The sequence below is a fragment of the Crinia signifera genome, chromosome 2 (assembly GCF_055691185.1).
Source record: "Crinia signifera chromosome 2, ASM5569118v1, whole genome shotgun sequence".
Classification (NCBI taxonomy): domain Eukaryota; kingdom Metazoa; phylum Chordata; class Amphibia; order Anura; family Myobatrachidae; genus Crinia; species Crinia signifera.
The window spans coordinates 85,779,655-85,799,234 of NC_139218.1; the positions used below are offsets into that span (position 1 = coordinate 85,779,655).

The following is a 19,580-nucleotide window of genomic DNA, read 5'->3' on the forward strand; positions in this document are numbered from 1 at the left end:
GGGCGGCGAGCAGCAGTGGGAGCAGGAGCCGCACTTTACAAGGGGGAGAGCCGCATGAGGCTCAAGAGCCACAGGTTGGCCACCACTGTGCTAGGGCATCACAGGCTTATACAGTTATATTACCTATTACTTGACATGTCACTCACTGGTTCCCCCCTCATGCACCTGGCCACAGACATCTGCTGTCTAAATGCCAGAGTTCACTCTCTCATTTACGCTGTTCTACTCACTCTCTTTGTATTTAATGGAAGACACGGGCATTGCCGCATGCTGGGGACAGGACAGCCCATCCAATAACATTATACAGATGGATTTGGTAAAACAGATATACAGTGCAAACGGTAATAGGGTACAATTTTTTGTCATGTTTTAAAATTGCACTAAATCGCATGTGAAAAAATTCACAATATTTAAAAAATTTGCAAATGTAATAGGGTGTGATTTTTTTAGACAAAGTCGGAATTCGCATACGATTTAGTGCGATTTTTAGCAAGGAAAAAGTGGGATTTTTAGACATGTGCAATTTTTTTAGACATGAAAGTGTGCAGTATTTAGTAAAAAAAATGTGTGGGGTCCCCCTCCTGAGCATAACCAGCCCCTGGGCTCATTGAGCCAGACCCGGTTCCTAAAATATGGGGGACAAATAACTTGGTGTCCCCCCTACTTCTGAATCCAGCCCCAGACCCTTTGACCAGTCCTGGTTCCAAAAAATATGGGGGTCCCCCATATTTTGGAACCAGCAACGGGCTCCAACAGCACGTGGTGTCATGCCACAGCCGGGGAACACATTTTACGTAAGGTCCCCTGTCCGTACCATGTGCACTGTGGCTGGTCAGTCCTGGACGGGGTACCTGAAGGAGTGGGGGACCCCCCTCAATAAAGGGGTCCCCCCAGGCTTCACCCATTCAGAGCTGAAGCCCGGGTCTGTCCCCAGCATCCCTACGCTTTTTGTCCCCTGTATTTTTGGAACCCGGTCCGGCTCAATGAGCCCGGGGCTGGTTATGCTCAGGAGGGGGGACCCACGCCATTTTTTTTTATTATAACTTTTACACATCTTTTAAGACAGAACCATGCACAGATCTCAATTTTTGGTAACGTTTAAAAGAAATCGCACCCTATTACATTTGCAAGTTGTATACTTTATAATTTGAAAACATCTGGATGTGTATGACATAAATTGTCATACTTATAGTTGGACCACGCTTATGTTTATAATCAGAGCCCTATTTACTAATGATTAATAGGGCACTACAAATACATATTGGTGGTAGTTGATTATGCCACCAGGTACCAGTAGGCTATACTCCTGCATAATATGAAATCTGGCACCATTGCTAGAGAGCTACTAACAATGTATACCTGCTTAGGAATACCGAAAGATGTCTTAATGGACCAAGGTACCCCTTTTGTTTCTAAACTTATGAGGGACTTATGCAGGTTTTTAAAAGTAGACAGGATTACCTGGTAGTTTGGAGAGAAATGCACACTCTACATGGGGTTGGGGTGAAAGAGGGTGGTTGTATGGGTGCGTTGTGTGTGTAATTGAGAAACTTGACGCTTGGTGTGGTCAAAATAAAATGTATTGTTTTTAAATGGGGTAAATGTGGAAGCCCCAACTGGGGATAAGTGTGTCGTTCCTGAGGGTTAGGGTCTGTGGTTTCCACAGCTTGGCCACCACAGAGTCACACTTGAGGGACTTGGGTGAGGGGAAAGGGGGGTTCTTTAGGGAGCCCTTTATCATAGGATCCTAACCTGGATCCTATGTTCCCCCTGGTGATTGATTGGTGGCCTTATTTATGAGGGGTGGGTCAGTCCAGTTCAATTCATGCCAAAGCCCCTCTACCAGGTGGAAGATTGGGGAAATAGTTCAGATATCAGTGCAAATGTCTAAAAGTGTGTATGCACAGCGGTGTCCCACTTGTATATACTTACCCTTCTTTGTGTTGGTTTTTCAGATTCCATTCTGTTGGTGGGAATGGCGGGTCATCAGTACTTCTTGGCGGTCACCGTTGGCGGTATAGCAGTAAGGGTCTTGCATCCTCTGTCCCCTTCTTGTTGGTAGTACAGTGTGTGACATTCGTGCCAGCCGCTGCTGTCCCAGCATGTGTGCTGGCTTCGCTGATTTCCTTTTCCTGCGCGCACTTCTGGGTTTCACAAGATGCTGGCATACTCTCGCTATGTCACACACCGGCTGTGCTTGTGGACAAACCCTGGAATTGCAGCACCAACCCATCCCATTCAATGCCTAGCTCTGCTCAACTCCACCGATCCCCAGGTAGAGTGCAATACACCAACACCCGAATCATATCCAGACAGGATTACCACCTCAGTGTACCACCTTCAAACAGATGGCTTGGTACAAATGTTTCATCAAACCCTTAAGCAAATGATAAAGAGCACCGTGTCACAAGAAAAACAAGATTTGGATCTGCTCCTACCTTATTTGATGTTCACAGTCACAGAGGTACCCCAATCCTTTACAGGGTTTAGTCCCTTTGAACTCCTCTATGGGAGACAGCCCAGAGGGATTCTGGATCTCTTAAAAGAAGGGTGGGAAGCGCAACCTTGCCAGGACCCTAACATCGTTTGATTTGTGAAATAAATAGAAGAGGATATAATGCACAAATGCAGCCGTTGGGATGGATGTAGAACAAAGGGGTGTTCTTAAGCACTCCTCTAAACAGATAAATTGCAAGGAAAAAAGTGTATAAACCCTTCGCCAGTGCATGCAAGTGTGTTACCTCCCTATTAATGGTATCTGGAGGTCTCTTGAAATTCAATGCAGAAATATCATACAGGTATCCCCATCAAAGCAAAGATACATCTTAAGAAGACAGATGGAGGAACCAGAAGGTTTTTTATAGCACGCTTTTGTTAAGTATAGTGAAAAGAAAAATGAGAAATGAGTGTCGATAAGACTTAACTTTTATTACACTTATAAAAAATAGTCACTTTTTTATATAGAAAATAATAATCAATAGCTATAAAACATAGTCAAAATGTAATCAACAATCAAAATTTTTAATCAACAATATACACTGTTACAGGCAAAAATTATTAAAAGGTGGGTTCAAATTATGGGTTTTATTACCCACAATTAGTATGCAGCCCTACTGATAATCCAAATACTGTATAGAGCTATATCACAAATATTTTTGCATACATTAAACGTGCTGATCACGTATAAATAAATTGAACAATTTTTTCATACATACGATGATACTTTAGGTTATATAACAAAGTCCACTGATGATCTGATGTTGGAAGATAGGGTGTAGTCAAAGGATAGCGGAAATGCTTCTCATTAGAACATCACGTGCTTCTGCTGTCTGGATACAAATACAGCACCGCATATTGCCTAATGGTCCCCCAGAAGGTACCGCTCCGGCCAGTCACTGCTTAGCTGCTGAATGTGGACTGGATAAGGTGGCACAGTGATGTATGGCAGTATTCTTGCAGATAAGAGAGAGCCCCACGATGACACAAGCAGCTAAGTGCCACTTCTGCTGTTCTACGGATATATATGTCCAATGAATGAGAGAGCAGCAGATTGAGGAGTGGATAGAAATTAGCAGGAATAGCCTGGAGGCTGAATAGTATTACAACAACTAGATTGCACACAATGTAGCCAAGATTTGATGAGTTACAAAAACTAGATTATACAGAACATCCACCATATAAAATGCTTAAAGCAGATATTCACACACTGAGTGCTAAACACATTATCTCCTTTCACATGCATTCACAGAGAGAAAACGGTTCTGTATAAGACAGGGTCCCGTCCCATGCACATTTAATGGCAATGCAGTAGGTACCTCCCTATAGCGCATAGCTAGAATTGCTAGTGAAACTTGCGATCCCTCTGGTTGAGGTTGGGAGTGCCAGTGCGAGGTTGGGTATCAAAGGACCTCCTGCCGAGGATCCAGACCAGGTTTTGGAGCAGTAGCAGAAACAAGGATGAGTAATAAGCAACACCTGTGATCTCCTGATTTAAGGGTTTGCAGGGCAAACGGTAAATTCTCTTGATGGTGGATTAGCTGCCCAAGTGTGGAGGAGTATGGCAGAGGCAACATATCTCCACATGAGAGTAATGTTGAGGATCCAGACCAGGTTTTGGAGCAGTAGCAGAAGCAAGCATGAGTAATAAGCAGCACCTGTGATCTCCTGATATAAGGGTTTCCAGGGCAAATGGTAAATGCTCTTGATGGTGGATTAGCTGCCCAAGTGATAGGCTGTGGTGTGGGTTATGGTAGGGACCACTGGACCATTTGAAAGAGTCTATTCTTTTCTGGATTTCCTGTATACTGTTGCTTATAATTATGCTTGCCTATTGCTGTGTACACACGGGGTAATATGATTGCTGGGGATATATTGCTAGCAATATATCCCCAGCAATCATATTGCTCAGTGTCTCCTTTTCATCAGCGATGAAAAGGAGACACTGCTACGGGGCGGAGGGGGAGCGCAGCAGCAGCAGATGCTGCTGCTGTCACTTTGATGGGAGGAGGGAGGGAGCAGCGGCACGGGGCTGGGGAGATCAACGCTGATCTCCCCGGCACTGACCTCCCGGCACAGCGATCGCCAGGGAAAGCCGCTGGTCGCAGGAGCATGCTCCTGCGACCAGCGACCATTAGGCATGCACACGGGAGCACGCAGCTGGCGATTTATCAAATCACTGGCAATATGGTCGCTCAGAGACCATATTCCAGCGATTTCACATGAAATTGCACCCGTGTGTACTCACCTTAAGGAATTAATCTGGTATGCTGTGACCTTCTTTATAAAATAAAGATCAAAGTCTTGATTTCAGTCCCCATGTATGTGATCCTTTTCACACAATATATATATATATATATATATATATATATCCTATATATTTGGCTACATCTGTCACTCAAAGTGGGTGTCTGTGTCTATAACGCTCTGTTCCTGGACTTTCCTCTTAATGTGTGATTGCCTTCATCTGTGCTGAACACCTTTCTGAGAAATTAACCTGTTTAAAACAGGTGATGGCAATCATACATTAAGGGGAAGTCTAGAAACAGAGCATTGTGTCCCTCCTGGAGAGGGTCATGTTGGGAGGTATGTGACAGAGAACCAGCCCAGTGAGCCCACAGACAGTGCCAGACACCCACTGCCTTCCCATGTTGCCCAGCACTGCTACTCCACAGCCACCAGGTGAGCGCCCCCCTCCCGCGATTTGCGGCAAACCCCCCCCCGCGCGCCCCCCCTCCCGCGATTCGCGGCAAAAACACCCGCTCCCCCGCGACCCCCCCTACCGCGATTCGCAGCAAAAACACCCCCGCGACCCCACCTCCCGCGATTCGCTGCAAAAAGAACCCCCCCACGACCCCTCCCGCAATTCGCGGCATAACCACCACCCCGCGACCCCCCCCTCCCGCGAATCGCGGCAAACCCTTCCCCGTGACCCCCCCCGATTCGCGGAAAAAACACCCCCCCCGCGACCTCCCTCCCGCGATTCGCGGCAAAAAGACCCCCCCCCGCGACCCCCCCTTGCACGATTGGCGGCACCCCACTGCGACCCCCCTCCCGCGATTCGCGGCACCCCCCCGTGATTCGCGGCAGCTCCAGAATTAAATTGCACATGGAAAACACTGACATGGCTATGGTCGACAATGAAAAAGGTTGACATGAGTTTTTGAAGATTTATTTTTAATTTTTTTAATTTTTTCATATTCATTGTCATGTGTCGACATGGACACCAATGAAGTGCCACACTTATGTCAACATTTACATGTGTTGACCTTTCTGTGTTGATTTTTTTCTTGTGGCGATTTGCGTCACACCCCCCGCAACCCCCCCTCCGGCGATTCGCGGCACCCCCCTGCGACCCCCCCCCCTCCCGCAATTCGCGGCAACCCCCCACCGGAACCCCCATGAACCCCGCTCTCCCGGGATTCGCGGCACCCACCACCCGCAACCCCCCCCCCGCAAATCGCGGCACCCCCGCGATTCGCGGCAGCCCCAGGATTAAATGGCACATGCAAAACACTGGCACGGCTATGGTCGACAATGAAAAAGGTTGACATGAGTTTTTGAAGATTTATTTCATTTTTTGAATGTTTTCATATTCATTGTCATGTGTCAACATGGACACCAATGAAATGGCACACACACACCCCCCCCGCGATTCTCAGCACCCCACCCCGTAACCCCCCTCCCGTGATTCACGGCACAGCCCCCGCGACCCCCCCTACCATGATTCGCCGCAACCCCCGCCCCCGTAACCCCCCTCCAGCGATTTGCGGCAACCCACCCCGCGACCCCCCTCCCGCGATTCTCTGCAATCCCTCCCCTCCCGCGATTCGCAGCATCCACCCCCCCACAACCCCCCCTCCTGTAATTCGCGGCACCCCCCGCGACCCCCCCTCCTGCAATTCGCGGCACCCTCCGCGACCCCCCCTCCCGCGATTCGCGGACACCTAAGTTGCAATACAGGGCATCTTTCATACAATTCTAACCATATTTCTCATATACAAACGTTCACAAATTAAGGGGGCGCAGCCCCTTACGACGGTGTGAAGAGCGCCCGTAGGGCGCGATGAATCACCTAGTATATATATATATATATATATATTGCTGTGACCTTCTTTATAAAATAAAGATCAAAGTCTTGATTTCAGTCCCCATGTATGTGATCCTTTTCACACAATATATATATATATATATATATATATATATATATATATATATATATATATATGAATACAAACATATAGATTTAACATATGAGTACACAAACTAAGTTCTCAGAATATGCGGATGTGTCAACATTCTTCTGTAAATATACTCTTTCTAGGAGGAAGTTGAATTTCTCATACAAGACACCTGGAAATAAAAAAGAAAATTAGACTGTTGCCAGCCAATCAGTGCTGAGCCCTGCTTTTTCACTGTGCCCACCTGCTGTAGCAGCAGTGTAGAGACAGGAGTTTGTAACAACCACAGGTGAGCAGCAACTGCAGAACATCAGAATACATAATGACATCCTACATCAGGCATGTCCAGCTAATTGGCTTTGAAGAGAGAGCCCTTCCCAGCCAGCATTATGTAAGTACATTTTCTATACATTTCTTATTACTTTATTAACATTTCCTTATCGACAAAGTGATATTTTTCAATGGTATACAGTCGTTAGGTTGACACAGTTAAGGTCGACATACATTGGGTCAACCACTGAAGGTCGACATGGGTTAGGTCAACACCTGAAATAGGTCGAAATGCTCAATGTCGACATGGTTATTAGGTCGACACAAGCATTAGGTCGACAATGTCTAGGTCGATAATCAAAAGGTCAACATGGGACGTGGTGCACAGATGTGGTGTCCATGTCGACCATGTCGTCATTCAGGACAAAAGACCCATGTCGACCTTAAGCATGTTGAACTATTTCAGATGTCGACACCTTCAGTGGTCGACCCAATTTATGTCAACCTTTAGTTTAGGCATGTCCAAACTATGGCCTTCCAGCTACAAGTTCCATCATGCCTTGCCAGTTTTGTTATTAGGGAATGCTAAAACTATGGCAAGGCATGCTGGGATGTGTAGTTTCACAACAGCTGGAGGGCCACAGTTTGGACATGCCTGCTTTAGTTGGTCGATCCAATGACCCTTTACTATTTCAATATAACAGCAGGCTCTTACTATTTGCCCATACCTCCCAACTGTCCTGCTTTCCTTGGGAACGTGCCGTTTATTGGGGACGTTCTCGTGTCCCGTGGTGGGGTGGGGACTCCAGTGGCGTAAATATAAATTTCCCTCCCCCCTGCCATAAAATTTTGTGGCAACCCCCCCCCCATATAAAAAATACAGTGCACTCCGAAAGAAAGACATGTCATCTCACAAGGAATGGGCATGGTCACACAATAGTAATCCCATTCCAAATTACACCACACAGTAGCACAGCAGAACCAGTGGCATAACTAGCCCTGTTCCAGAAAGGGAATTGGTGAGTGCCCCACCACCATACTTAAAATAGGAGAGTGTGCGCCGAAGGCACTCGGCAAAATGTAGGAGCGATGCTTCATGGGGAAGGGGCGTGGCCATATAAAAGTACTAATAACATCGTAATGACCAATATGTATTATGCCACACAGCGTAATGCTCCTTACACAATATGCCGCACACCATATAATATTACGACACACATTATGCTCCTCGCAATGCCCGAGTACACCTACATATGACTACATAATGCCCAGAGTTACCGGCAGTAGTAGCGCTGCTTTTATATATATATATACACATATATATATATATATATATATATATATATATATATATATATATATATATATATATATATATATATATAGCAAAGAACAATGGTCCTGGTATTGCGCTATTAGTATTTGTGAGCTGCAACCCTAAAACGTCTCTCCTGTTAGTGAGAGACACGGAATCATATGGACAAAAAAGGGGGTGGTTTAGAGTGCGCTCAAATGGTACCACTTAGCATGTGCATGCAATCACCATGATTTCACAATCACAATTTCTCTGGAATACAATTCGACTGTTTTCATTAATAAAATGTAGACTTCGTTCTGGTAGAAATTCTTTATTAAAATATTCCAACGCGTTTCGTCAACACGACTTCATCAGGGGCAAACGCAGTTCATAGAATAAATGGTATAAAGAGTGATCTTTACATCAAATAGCAAATATAAAATAAATGAAGGTAGTGGGAACGATCTAACCCCAAGAAAATCATTCAATGGGCCACAGGCAGCAGACAATATGATGCCGTATTACTGGGATAGGATGAACCCACTATAGGGCATTAGCTTAAAATCAGGATTTTCCCCGCAGTGAAAAAGTAGTCCACAATTCGAACAAACAGTCAATTCCACTGCAGATATATACATATATATAAAACGCACACAGTTACTGACAGTAGAAGAGCAACTTATACTGTACATAAGGACCACATCAGTTGCAGACAGCAGTAGCGCTGCTTATACATAATGCCCACACCCGTTCCCGAAGTAGTAGCGCTGCTTATACGTAACACCCAGACCAGTTGCCAACAGAAGTAGTGCTGCCTATACATATGCCCACACCAGTTGCCAACAGTATTACTGCTGCCTATACATATGCCCACACCAATTGCAGACAGCAGTAGCGCTGCCTATACATATGCCCACACCAGTTGCCGACACGAGTAGTGCTGCCTATACGTATGCCCACACCAGTTGCCGACACGAGAAGTGCTGCCTATACATAACATCCACACCAGTTGTTGACAATAGTAGCATTGCCTAAATGTAACACCCACACCAGTTGCCAACAGTAGTGATGCCCATACATATGTCCACACCAGTTACCGACACTAGTAGCACTGCCTATACATATGCCTACACCAGTTGCTGACACTAGTAGCGCTGCTTTTACATATGCCTACACCAGTTGCCGACACTAGTAGCGCTGCCTATACATATGCCCACACCAGTTGCTGACACTAGTAGTGCTGCCTGTACATATATCCACACCAGTCGCCGACACTAGGAGCGCTGATTATACATATGCCCACACCAGTTGTTGACACTAGTAGCGCTGCCTGTACATATGCCCACACCAGTTTCCAACAGTAGTAGCGCTGCCTGTACATATGCCCACACCAGTTGCCGACACTAGTAGCGCCGCATGTAAATATGTCCACACCAGTTGCTGACACTAGTAGCACTGCCTGTACATATGTCCACACCAGTTGCTGAGACTAGGAGCGCTGATTATACATATGCCCACACCAGTTGCCGACAGTAGTAGCGCTGCCTGTACATATGCCTACACCAGTTGCTGAGACTAGTAGCGCTGCCTGTACATATGTCCACACCAGTTGACGACATTAGTAACGCTGCCTATCCATATGACCACACCAGTTGCTGACACTAGTATCGCTGCCTGTATATATGTCTACACCCATTGCCGACACTAGTAGCGCTGCCTCTACATATGTCCACACCAGTTGCCGACACTATTAGCACTGATTATCCATATGCCCACACCAGTTGTTGACACTAGTAGTGCTGCCTTTACATATGTCTACACCAGTTGCTGATACTAGTAGTTTGAAGAAACTCAGGAGCCCGAGGTGTGCTCCCTACCACCAGTGCTGTGCCTAAACACGTGCAAAGGGGGCCGTGCGATCGAATTGGGCCATCTCCTGAAGGAGACGGGCCCCGTTTTTCCCCTAACCCCTCTCAACCATAAGGCCGAAGAGGGGAAAATAGGGAACGGTGGGTCCTCTTCGCCGAAGCTTAGAGAGACCCTCATTCCTCAACCCCCGGAAGGGTTAGGACGGTGGGTCCTCCGCACCCGAAGGTTTGGAGAGACCCTCAGTAGACTTCCCTCCGCCTTGCGGCTCGGGGTCGTCCTCGGGGGGCACGAAGCTCTCCACAAAAGGTGAGAGCTTCGGCACATTGGGGAAATGGAAGGCCCGAAAGGGTCGACCACACTACCCAAAAAAACGTGACAAAACTACAAAAAACAAGGAACGTGAAAAGTGACGAACGTGAGAGGGGAAGAGAAATAAATAATAAAGATACCCTAGCCAGAAGGCCAGGGTGGGGGTGTGAAAAATTGTCCTACCCCATCCAAAAGGACGGGGTAAGGACGTGAAGCGCTACCTGAAGGGAAGTGCGCAGTGCAAGTGCCATACTAGTGCATGGTGATAACAAAAGTGCATGGTGATTTTGGGATCACCCGTGCATGTTTGGCACCCCCGAGTTTCCCCAGGGGCACAGTGCAGCCTCGGACTCCAAGCAACTGACCGATCAGCGTCCGACCAAGGTTTCTCTGTTCCCATCGTAGGGCATTTGCTGATACTAGTAGTGCTGCATTTACATATGTCCACACCAGCTGCTGACACTAGTAGCGCTGCCTGTACATATGTCCACACCAGTTGCAGTACACTCACATTTTACTCAAGTAGATCAGGGCATTTCAGGCTGCCAGCTCATCCTGTCCTTCTTTTTTCCATTAAACAGTCTTCCTTCCTTGTAGCTCTGTCCCCTCTGCCGTTAGCCCCACCCCTTTTCCGGTCCCTGCAGCGGCGCTGACCAGGGTGCTTAGGAACAGGGAGAGAGCCTCTGTGCTGTCAGCGCTGCTGCCTGTAATACAGTGTGACACAGGCGCAGCAGCTGCGGAGGGGAGAGTCATCAATAGGAAGAAGGCTGGTCGGGCCATTGGCGGGTGCTGCAATCGATGATTGTCAGTGTGCTGGTGCCCGGCGCCCACACAGCCCCCGCTGCCACTCGCGCCCTAAAGCGGCAGCAGGGGCTGCCTTGCACAAGCTATGCCACTGGGAGTCCCCCATGTCACCCGCTTAGCAGCAGTCCTACTATAAGGATTCAGAAAGTTGGGAGGTATGATTTGACATGTCGTGTTGCCTTTAAGGAAAGTGTACAAAATGCAAATACTTAAAATATGTAATCTTGCTAGTGTAAGCAGTTACATTTCCTAAGTAATATCAAATTAGAAGTTAATATCGAACTAGAAGCTTGAACATGGTAGAACTTTATGATTGTCCTATAGCTGTGTATATGTGTATATATTAGGGATGTGCACCGGCCACTTTTAGTGTTTCGTGAAACGTGTTTTGGATCTGTAATGCAGGCAGTGTTTTGGATCTGGATCTGTTCCCAAACACCACCCTTCAGTGTTTCGGATCTGTATTTTTTTTAAAAACCATGAAAAATCGCTATAATCGCAGAATTTGTTTATTTTTTTCCTCCTATGCAATTATTAACCTCAATAACAATAATTTACACTCATTTCCAGTCTATCCTGAATATATTTTTTTAAATAACCGGAGTATATGACAAGCAATGGATTGTTAAATTCGTAAATATTTTCGTAGTGTGTAATATAAAGTAAAAGGTGGTCCATAATTTTAATTAAAATCACAATAAAATTTATATATTAAGATTAGTCTTAGTACCAATAATATTTTGGGACATAAGGGTGCCTCCAAACAGAGTTTTCCATTTTTCTCTTGTTTTCTCTTGAACTTAACAGTCTCATATCCTGAATACCTCACACCTCACAATGTTGTTTTTAGGCCAAAAGGTTGCACCCAGGTAGTTGGATGTCTATGCTAAGCGACACAAGTGGGCAGCACAAACATGTGGCCCATCTAGGAGTGGCACTGCAGCTGCAGACAGGATAGCAGTTTGAAAAACTAGGCCCCAAAGAGCACATAATGCCCAAAAAAAGAGGTGCAAGATTGAATTGTCCTTGGGTCCTCCCACCCACCCTTATGTTATGTAAATAGGACATGCACATTGGCTTTAACAAACCAATCATCGCAATTTTGTGAGCCACCGCAAGCATCTCCTGCACGCTTCTGCCACTTTTGAGGAAATGCCGCACCATCAAATTTATACAAAACATAGCACAAGTTGGAAATTGCCCATATGTGATGCCCGCACAATGTTACTGGCGTTGTCCAATACCACAAATCCCCAGGAGAGTCTAAGTGGGGTAAGCCACTACGAGATGACTTCCCTCAGTTTCTCTGAGAGGTTGTTGGCGTTTTGCCTCTTAGTGAAACCGGTTATACACAGCGTAGCCTGCCTTGGAAGGAGCTGGCATTTTGGAGATGCTGCTGCTGATGTTACTGCAGAAAGCGATGCATCTACTCAGTGGGCAGTCACACTCTTATAGTCCTTAGTTTGCCCTGAGCCACTTGTCCACATGTCCTTGGTTAAGTGGACAGTGGGTGCAACCACATTATTCAGGGCAATGAGGACACTTTTTCGGATGTCTCTGTGCATCCTGGGTATTGCCTGCCTAGTGAAGTGGAATCTAGATGGGATTTGGTACCAGGGACACAATACCTCCATCAATCGTCTAAATCCCACTCCACTGGTAGCGGACACCAGACACACGTCTAACACCAACATAGCTGTCAAGGTCGCAGTTATCCACTTTGCCATAGGATGACCGCTGTCGTACATCGTCCTCATCACAAACGACTGTTGGACATTCAATTGCTTAGTGAAAGACGTAGTGGTGTTCCGACTTCTCCTCTGGGATGATGAACGACTCCCAGCAGCAAAAGCAGTAGCAGCAGCAGTAGGCGTAGTGCTGCAGGATCCCCTGGAGGAATCCCGGATAGAAGAAGAGTCAGTCATGCCGGTGACATGGCCTGCAGGACTACCTCCGATCCAGATGGAGAAGGAAATTGATGAGGAGTGACATGCTGGTGTGGTTTTTAGGTGCTTGGATATAACAGGATTAAGGGATTTAGGGGTCCCTGGACTGCTTACGGTCCTAGCCACAGTTTCTGAACTAAACAGTGACTTATGAACGGACTTCGGGTGATGCATAAGCGAGGATGTCCCTAGGTGGCCAACGGCCTTACCCCTGCTTAATGCAGCATTACATAAGCCACATATGGCGAGACAATTGTTGTCCGGATCTGGATAAAAATAATTCCAGACCAAAGAGGTGGATTTTTTGGTCTTCTGCCCAGGAATGGTGACAGCCTTTTGCATCCCACGGACAACAACTGTCTTGCCCGGTGCCTCATATAAGCAAACCACATCACCATCAGCAGCATCCTCCTCAACTTCCTCCTCAGCACCAGCTACATCAATATCCTCCTCCCGGTGTACAACAAAATCAGGAACTGGACTGTGGGTGATCCTTCCAGCATATGCAGAGGGCATGCTGCAAATGGTGGAAGGAGCCACCTCTTCCTATAAAGTGATGGGAAGATCAGGCATCGCAACCGCCAACACCTTTGGACTCTTCTTGGGGATTTGTGATACAGTGCCATGCAGTTAGTAGGCACAGTTGCTTGCTGCTATGTTTTTGATGACAGCTTAACTCACTTAAAATTTCTAAAGGGAGGGGGCGGGCTTAGGTCGTCATATGAAGCTGAACCACTAGTCATGAACATAGGCCAGGGCCTTAGCCATTCCTTCTGTGTTGTAAATGGCATATTGGCAAGCTTACCCTTACTCATCAAATTATTTTTAAAAAAAATTCAAGTTACTGAACTTTGCCATTTTGGATTTTACATGCCTTCTATGCTGACATTGTCCATTGGCAGATGACGTATCTGGCATTTCATGTTCTATGTCATGTCTAGTGGCAGCAGCTTCAGCCAGGCCCAGCAACATGGGGGTCAAAGGGGTTAGCTGACCCAGGCCCCCATTATTTGTGGGGCCCCAGAGCCATCCAACAGCTAAGCTCCCTGTCTTGCAGCCTTCTGCCATCAGGCAGCTCAATCAGCCAGCCACAGGGTGAGGGAGTGTGTTAGTGTGATAGAACACAGGCCGCGGGCGAGGGAGTGCATCAGTATGCTAACACGCAGACCGCGGGGTGAGGGAGCATTTCAATTGACAAAGCACAGGGTGAGACAGTGCATCAGTGTGCTAAAGCGCAGACCGCGGGTTGAGGGAGTGCATCAATGTGATAGAGCACACCACTCCAGTAATGGACATGCGCTTCCAGTTTATGTCCCAGCAAAGGGGGTTGATAGTGTTTGAGGGGGAGGGGGGTCCTCAGAGATACCAATGTATCTGTTGCTGGCCCTGGCTTCAGCACAAGGAGGGAGTGGTTCTTATTCTTTCACTATTTGATCCCCCAAATTTTGGTTCTCCTTTATTTTAATGAAGTATCACTGGACTGGAGTTATGCAGCAATATCACAGGACTTTAATGGCTGTATTACTGGACTTATGCAGCAGTACCAATGGATTTTAATGTCAATGCCACTAGACTGGACTTATGCAGCTGTATCACTGGACATTAACAGCAGTATTACTGGACTTATGCAGCAGTACCAAGGTACACGATGCCCGCGATGGACCCGATTTCCTTTGAAATCAGGTCCATTTTGCCGGCAAAGGCAAAATCGGGGGCATCGCGTCGGCCCCCGGCGCGATGCCCGCAATTTTGCCATAGGCTTCAATGTTAAAATATTTTTTAACATTGAAATCGGGAGCATCGCGTCGGTCTTGTGCCATTATAATGGCACAAGATGAGATGGACTTGATTAAGTCCATCTCACATAGGAAACAATGCGAAATGAGCCAATTTCACATTGTATATGGCCCCGTCGTCACCCCACGATTGACGCCAACCCGAAGCGTGGCGAGCGGCGGCGGTGCGCGTCCTCCGACCTTTTCATACCCCTACTATCCACGTCGGTGTGGAGTTGAGAATATAAAGTGTGGCGAGCGCAGCGAGCCACCGAGCCCGAAGCGTGGCGAGCGCAGTGAGCCCTGCGAGGGGACGCGTATACCTGTGAAGTTATACGCGTCCCCTCGCGTGGCCCGCTGCGCTCGCCACGCTTCGGGCTCGGTGGCTCGCTGCGCTCGCCACACTTTATATTCTCAACTCCACGCCGACGTGGATAGTAGGGGTATGAAAAGGTCGGAGGACGCGCACCGCCGCCCCTCGCGGGCTCGATGCGCTCGCCACGCTTTGGGTTGGCGTCAATCATGGGGTGGCGGCGTTGAGGGGGTAAAATTGGGGGGCTGGGGAATATTTTTCATTGAATCCAATGTAAAATAGGGTCCCAGGGACCCTATTCACATTTGATTCAATGTAAAAATCGGGTCGATCGCGTCGGTCGCATCGCATGCGATTTGGTCGCATGCGATGCGACCGTCGCGATTTTTCCGACACGACCACCCCGATGCAAATCGGTGTGGCCGTGCTAGGAAACAAGTACCAATGGCAATATTACTGGACTTAGCAGTACCAATGAACTTTAACGTCAGTGCCACTGGACTGGACTTATGCAGCAATATCAAAGATAAACAAAGTGCAATATAGCCTTAGAGGGGCTAGATGGTGTATCCCACGGTTATCTGCAGCGCTTAGTGATATATGTAACAGACTTCTGGTAGGATATGCAGGAAAAAAATAATGTATACATTTTTCCCAATATGGGTATTTTCTGGATACACAGTCTCCACAATATCCTTTTTTTTTTTTTTAACATCAATATTTTATTGAAATTTTTGATGGGGGGTTACAGAATAAAGTAGAACAAGGAGTGGGAACAGGGGGGGACAAAGGGGTGGGGGGAGGGTACATAGACTCTGTGCATAAGTAGGCAGGCAAGAAATATCGTCATACGGTACACAATGAGAATTCAGTAAGCCTAAACAGAAACATCAGGTAAAGTATTTAACTATAATAGTAATGTAAGCTATATCTATGTTAGCCAAATACATCTAGCAGTAAAAATAGTTAGATAAACATTAAGTACGTAACGCAACCACGCAAACAGGTTATAGAGTGGAGAATTAAGGGATCAAGAAGAGTCTGTAGATTCTGCTTGTCTCTCGTTAAGGCTGAATTGGAGGGGGTCACATTGGGGTGATTTGGAAATGTGCGATGTACCTGCTCCACTAGTAACATATTCATGCCAAAGCGACCAGCGAGCCATTGAAGCAGATACAGAGCCGGAGTGGGAAGCATATTGTGTTTCCATGGTGAAGTTAAAGTTAATTTTCTGAGTAACTTTTGAAAGTAGAGGAGGGGCGTTTTGTTTCCAGCACTGGGCCAGGGCTGCACGGGCCGCAATGAATATATGGCCTAGAACATAGCGTTTGTTAGGTAAGACCGTGTCGGGAAATATATTAAATAAGGCTATTAATGGAGTGGGTAATAGTGCTGTGTCTAAGACCTGATTTGCTAGGTCAAATACTTCCTTCCAAAACACAGTGAGAAGGGGGCAAGACCAGAATATATGGTATATGTGACCAGTATTGCCACAATGTCTCCAACAGAACTTGGAACATGTGGGCCAGAAGGAGTGTAATTTGGCTGGGGTTAGGTATAATCTGTATATTAACTTTATGTGCATCTCGGTATGGTTCATACATTTTGACATAGCATAGGAGGAGAGAAAAATTTTGCTCCATTGAGCGTCCGAGAGGGTCATATCTAAGTCAGCTTCCCATTTAATCTGTGCATTTGACTTAGGGGAATTTGGAATGTCTATCAATGTTCTATACCAGAATGTAACATCCCCTTTCGAGTTTAGTAGGTTAAGTCGGGAGTAGATATTTGAATCAAGGTATACTATTAGACGGATGGGCAGTATTCCACCAGTGACAGATTTGAAAATAATGCAGTAGTTCAGATTTGGGGAGAGAGAATCTCTGCTGGAGAGGGCAGAGAACGGGAGGATATGCTGGCCTTCCAAAATATCACGTAGTTTAGAAATACCTAGCGTGGTCCATCTGGCAAGATGTAGATTGGGTATTAGTTTGGGTAATGATTTCAATGAAATTAGTGGGAGTTGAGATATGGGGTGGGGGAGTCTAGAAATCAATGCATCCCAGGTTGCAATAGAGGCCCTAGTAGTTGGGAGGAGTGAGGAGAGATCAGGTCGGAGTTGTTTAGGTATTCTAAACAGATCATCGATTGGGGTCGTTGCATGCGATATCTCAGGATCTACCCACCTTGATTCTGAGCGTGCTTCAAAGAAAGTTTTTATCTGGGCCAGTTTGCAGGCATCATGGTATAAACCTAGGTCTGGGAGGTTCAATCCACCTTTGGCTCTAGGGAGGGTCATCTTAGAGCGAGCCAGTTTAGGGGGACCTGAGGACCAGATATATTTGAGCATGATTGAGTTACATTTGGCAAGCTCTTTTTTCGGGAAAGTGTAGGGGATCGTGCGGAAGAGATACATGAGTTTAGGTAATAGGGACATTTTAAAGGCAGCCATGCGTCCCATCCATGAGACATCGAACGCAAGCCAGGATTTGGAAAGAGATTCTAATGAACTAAGAAGGGGTGGTAGGTTAACCTCAAGGACCCTCCCAGTGTCTGATGGGATATTTATACCCAGGTAGCGTATAGACACTTTCTGCCAGTTATATGGAAATTTAGAGGACAGAATTGGGTATGAGTCAGCTAACTTAATGGGTAGGGCATCAGTTTTTGTGGTGTTTAATCTGTAGTATGAGGCTTTACTAAAACTGTCTAGAGTATCGTGTAGGTGGGGTAATGTACGGAAGGGATCAGAAACAAAAAGTAAAATATCATCCGCAAAGAGACTTAGCTTATGCGATGAGGATCCTGATTGGAGACCGGGAAAATCAGGGTCAGCACGAATTTTGGAGGCAAGGGGTTCAATAGATAGCACAAATATTATTGGGGAGAGGGGACAGCCCTGCCTTGTTCCATTGGAAATGGGAAACTGATCTGAGAGAAAGCCATTGCTAAACACCCGGGCCGTGGGGGTACTATATAGTGCCAAAATAGAAGACATAATCTGATTCCTAAACCCAAATTTAGAGAGGACAGTCTGCATATACTCCCAGTTTAAGTGGTCAAAGGCCTTCTCCGCGTCTAAAGACAGCAGCAGAAGGCCCTGATCATCCGTGAGAGAGTCAATTAAATTAAACACTCGACGAGTGTTATCAGACGACTGCCTCCCTGGGACAAACCCCGTCTGGTCCGGGTGTACCAGCATAGGCAAATAATTTTTAATTCTGAATTTGCAAAAATTTTGAAATTGGGAGTTTAATTTGTGCACCTGCACCTTTGACTTTGTATGTAATTCTGAGAGCTATAAGTTTTGCGAACAATTTAGTGTCGCTGTTCAGCAGAGCTATCGGACGATAGTTCTGGCAGTGGGCTGGATCTTTTCCTGGTTTGGGCAGGGTTATTATTTGTGCTTCCAGCATTTCCTTGGGGAGGGAACCTAAAGATGTGATAGTATTAAAAAGATCAGTCAGATAGGGTGTGAGGGTTTCGCGGTAAGTGATGTAAAAATTATTGATAAACCCGTCGGGGCCTGGGGCTTTGCCCCTAGGTAGGGATTTAACAGCAGCATCTACTTCAGACGGAGACCACGGGGCATTTAGGACTTCTAACTGATCATTGGATAAGGAAGGCAAATTAACTCCTTCTAGGAAAGAGGATATAGACATTTTAGAGGGTTGGGGGGTGTCTGGGTCTAGAGATAGGTTATATAGTTGAGAGTAATATTTAGCAAACTGGTTAGATATATCCTTTGGGTTTAGGAGTTTCTCCTTAGATGGGGAATGTATGAGCTTAATCCTATTCTTGGCATGCTGCATTCTCAGTTTACGTGCTAACATTTTCCCAGATTTATTCCCTGATAGATAGAATTTTGTACGGAGTCTGTTCAAGGCCAACTGAGTTTGGGCCAGGAGCATTTTCTGTAATTGACTACGAGCTTCTGAAAGCTCTTTCCTGAGGGCAGCGGAAGGGGAGGTTTGGTTCTTGCAGTCTAAATCCCTAATTTTATTTTCTAAGTCTGTTTGTCTTTGAATTTTTTGTTTCTTGAGGGTAGCCCCGGCCTGAATAGCAGCACCCCTAGTAACCGCCTTGAATGCACACCAATGTGTGAATGTAGACGTGTCTTGCGGGGTATTGTTAGCGAAGTACGAGGATATACTGTCCAAAATAATTTTATTAGGCAGCGGGTCAGTTAGAAGATGAGGAGCTAAGCGCCAAGGTCTGGGAGGGATATTGAAGTTATTTAAAGACCATTTCCACAGTATCGGGGCGTGGTCAGACCAGGTGATGGGGAGGATGTCTATGTCTTTGGAGTGTTGTAGGGTC

At 46.3% G+C, this 19,580-nt stretch overlaps 1 long non-coding RNA gene across 1 annotated transcript in view; it reads left to right on the plus strand.

The window, feature by feature from the left end:
* The first annotated feature begins 6,929 nt into the window (after window positions 1-6,929).
* The window catches only part of LOC146058778 (uncharacterized), a 29,506-nt gene continuing 16,855 nt past the window's right edge, over window positions 6,930-19,580 (plus strand). The window contains exon 1 of the long non-coding RNA XR_014469951.1: window positions 6,930-7,068. This is a non-coding gene — a long non-coding RNA (uncharacterized LOC146058778). The remainder of the gene's footprint in view (window positions 7,069-19,580) is intronic.